Raw genomic sequence first — 4,604 nt, 5'->3', positions numbered from 1 at the left:
TACCGAATTCCATGATGATGCGGAGTTTTTTCGAAAAGCATTTTATTTTATTTGGCAGAAATAAGGGAAATAAAAGCAAACAGGTATGAAAATGTGATTTATAGATATCTACATAAATTTATTATAAAATACATTTTTTTCTGGCGTATTTTCACACATCGCTACAATGCACCAGTAATGGTATTAGACTAGGCGGTATCTGTTTTGGTTTGGGTCAATCGTGTATCCACGGGGATTTTTGACTTTTTGGCTTTCAAATATCACTAGAAATGAAAATTTTTCTGTGCTCTCCTAATTGATGGATTCGAATTTTTCAAAAAGCGTTTGAAAGCTTGAGAGCCCTTCTATAAGTGATTAAAATTTCTAGTATCTAAGGGCGTTGGTTTTTCCTATGCAAAATTTTGAAAATTTGCTATTTTTTTTTCAAAATCTGGATTGCAAAATTATTGTGCAAAATCTAGCTAACCGATTTTGATGAAATTCGGTGTTATGATTCTACATAACATGAAGTTTTCTTGAGCCAAGTATGAAAGTCCCAACCCAATTTAAAGACCTCAAAAAGATTCCCTTAAAAGTAATGTTTTTTAACCCCATATTTGGCGATTTTTTCGATTTTTACAATAATAATTATGATTCGATTTGTAACTAGTCATATTTTGTAATAAATTTAATTACAAACATTTTTTCCTCTTCCATTTTCGCCTAAAATAAACTCTTGAAAAGATGCATAATTGAATAGGAAGAAAAATATGACATTTTTCGAATTTTTTTAACATATTATGCCGCCAAAAGTTAAGCCCACGTTTTTTTTTATGCGCATAGAAAAATTTTCATTTCTAGTGATATTTGAAAGACAAAAAGCCAAAAATCTCCGTGGATATACGATTCACCCAAATATGGCTTTNATTATTATCCACGGAGATTATATTATTATTATTATATTATTATTATATCTCCTCATCCCATTTAACACCACGTGCTCTAAATTTTATTTAAATTTTTTGTACCCTCACAGTAGGCCCATACTATCGAGTTTGAGAAACAACAAACATAATACCCAAATAGAAAATAAAATATAATTGAACGTGATATACAAAGAAACAATTTACATAAGAATTTTAGAAAAAATTATATTTATAAATAGATTGATTAAAGAGGACCAAGGACAGAACCTTGGGGAGCTCCGGAAGATCCCTATATTTCTTTTATGTTTGTCAAGTATACCGCTAATTGGTAATACTTTAGCATCCATTACATGGATTTGCCAACAGCTTACAGCACGAATATCTCTTGCCATTCTCTGACCCCAGATTTAGGTACTTTCATTAACTATTAAATCTTACAAAGAAAATTTCCAATATAACTCTGCTTGTCCCTAGTTTCAATTAGCCACTTAATTGTACGTTAAAAGCTTCGCAATGGACTTGATCCAGCCGTAATCCGACCCCTGTAATACTATACGCAAAGTAACAAAGGCCCTTATTAAACCCCGAAACCTTTCAATTAATCGTAGGTATATCACTATTTACGAATTCATTCCTGGGGAAAGTGCGTATCCTCGGTCTCGTTTTAGGCCTGGATAGACTCGCGAGAGGAAAACGCTAACGAAATTTTCCGTACCAGGAAACGACGTAACGGAAAGCGTGTAATTAAATTTCCTCAAAATTAAATTAATATTTGACATATTACAAAATACACGCAGTTGGCGAACTTGTTCCTTTTATGAAAATTATGATCTACAGATACCGGCTGGAACCGGCTCCGGAACCCCAGTCAGTAGCGGCGACAAATACGATTTGGAAATCCGATTTTGTCCGATTATTGGGTGAGTCAGTTTTAACGTCGAGAAATAAACACGATTTTTCGTATACGACCAGGCGAGATCCGTTTTAGTGTATATGTTTTATATAGTGTCGCTAATTTTTGCTTTAACGGCTCCAAAATGATATAACAAAACATAATTTCACTATTCGCGCGCCTCAAAACGTGAGCTAAACTTATTATTAAACAAATAGTGAAAAAATTGGAAAAGATTCCATTTTTTTTCTCTTTTTTTCAACACAGTTCAAAAACTATTCATTTTAGAGAAAAATTGAAGGGGATATACCTATCAAATAAAAAAATACAACGTAATTATTGCAAATATAGCAAAAACAACAAAAAAAAGTGAAAAAGTTACAATATTTTTGCGATTTTTTAAAAAGTACTTATATGTAGGATCTTCATACTTGGTCAAAAAAATCTTTCTGATATAATAAAACATCACACCAATTTTCATTAAAATCGGTCCGAGAGATTTCGAGTAATAATTTTGCAATCCAGATTTTTGAAAAAATTGAAATTTTTGCAAATTTAACTGAGCCTAAATTAAAACTTCTAGATACTTGAAAATTTGCAAATTCACTCGCGGAAAGTACTAGGAATCACAAAGGTATTTGTTTAAAAAACAGCCCTCTATACCTCGTAGTTACGTCATATGATAAATGCCGGTCAACTTTGATCGACTATAACTCTGGAACCAATTAATGAATCATCACGTTTTTTTTTTAAAGAAGCGTCTTTCCGAGTACTCTAAAAGCATAATTTAAAAAAATATTATTGTAATGAATTTATAAAGTTATTCTATTTATTTATAAGTGCAAAAATTACGCATATCTTTAAACAATTACCACGGCTCTCCTAATTAACGAATTTCAATTTTTCTGGAGCATTTTAAAGTTTGAGTGGCCTTTTTTATGTGATACAATTTTTAAATATCTAGAAGTCTTAATGTAGGTTCAGTCAAATTTGCAAAAATTTCAATTTTTTTTCAAAAATCTGGATTGCAAAATTATTACTCGAAAACTATCCGACCGATTTTAACGAAAATTGGTGGTTTTATTATATATATAAAAAAAAAATTTGACCAAGTATGAAAATCTTACCTATAATACAAGTACTTTTAAAAAAATCACAAAAATATTTTAATTTTTTTCACTTTTTTGTTGTTTTTTCTATATTTGCTATAATTATGTTGAATTTTTTATTTGAAAATAATTAAATCATGTGTAAAATTTAATTACGAATCTTTTTTCCTGTTCAATTTTTCTCTAAAATGAATAGGTTTTGAACTGTGTTAAAAAAAGATAAAAAAATGGATATTTTTCCAATTTTTTCACTATTTGTTTAATAATAAGTTTAGCACACGTTTTGATGCGCGCGCATAGTGATATTATGTTTTGTTATATTATTTTAGAGCCATTAAAGCAAAAATTAGCGGTATTATATACATGGGTGTTTTGAAACAGATCCCGCCTGGTCTATAAAACACAATTTATTCCATATTCTGTTTCATGCCAATCTAATTTATTTTATTACACAACTTTATCAACCATATACAACAGAGTTCCAGTTAAAAAAAAAACTTTCGAGTTTGTCAATCTACTTATATAGGTACATAACTTTAAATGGTCATATCCATAAGGAAACTACCTTTGACCTTTAGAAATACGTATCATAAATTTGTTTTCTCAAATTACGACGGTTTTAACCTTTGTTTCAGCAATTTTCATACCCCGCCGCTCGACAGGCTAGTATGATCCCAAACAACGGTGCGCATACACACTTGGGAACTGAGATATGCATTGTTGTCAAACCTTATAGTTAAAAGAAAAGGTTATTAAAAACCAAATTTCCACACCAACCGCCATTTACATTTACATTTATTACAAGCAGTAATAAATAAATAATGATACAAAAATAAATAAATAAAATATTTATTCATCTGATATTCACATCATATGACATACTTGAAATATTCCACAGCGTTTCTGTCCAAGTTTCTGGTTCTTATTTGGTATTTTTTCAAATTTCAAAATGAAAACGCTATACAAAATACCGAAATAAATAACTTAATAAGATTATGCACTCAAACTACACAAAGAAACTTCACAAGCACCTTCTCGTAAACCGATAAACTGGAAACTAAAATAAATGTAATAAAATGAAACGGTGACACGCATTCGTTCATTCTGCGCCTACTTATAGGCCATCAAAGATACACCCGGAGACTACGCTCCTATAAAGACCCTATATACCTTGTCCATAAGGACCACAATTAGATTCGTTGTGGTTTCCCCATACTAGATTCATGCGGCGTGTTCAGCGGAGGCTAGCCCCTGTTGCTTTCGTAAACGTTCGAATCCCGACTGGATTCTGCTTAAATTTAAAATGTGCAGGGTGTATCGTTGATCATTTGATAATAATACACATAAATTAGACTTTTTCTGCGATTAAATATTATTATCTATTCTGTTAATTATATGACCGAATAAAAAAAGAGGAAAATATGGTATTTTGTCTATAATTTAAACTTTTTATTAGCCTTTGTTTTAACTTTCCTAAATACATAACTGTCTATTTTACGTAGTGACAGTAATGTAGCTCAGCTAAATTAAATCAATGTCAGAAGTCGTTAAAACTGAAAATAGTAACACACCTGTACTATCCCTGACCTCCGTTTTTTTTTTTATTAAACCCAGGGTTATAGTTTCAACATTGCGAGTTATAAATATTTATACCTCAGCTTATCCCTTATTTACATTTCAAGCATTGATTAAAAACTA

This window comes from Anoplophora glabripennis, unplaced genomic scaffold (genome assembly GCF_000390285.2).
Source record: "Anoplophora glabripennis isolate ALB-LARVAE unplaced genomic scaffold, Agla_2.0 scaffold362, whole genome shotgun sequence".
NCBI classification, from domain to species: Eukaryota; Metazoa; Arthropoda; class Insecta; order Coleoptera; family Cerambycidae; genus Anoplophora; species Anoplophora glabripennis.
This window is presented reverse-complemented; position numbering follows the sequence as displayed.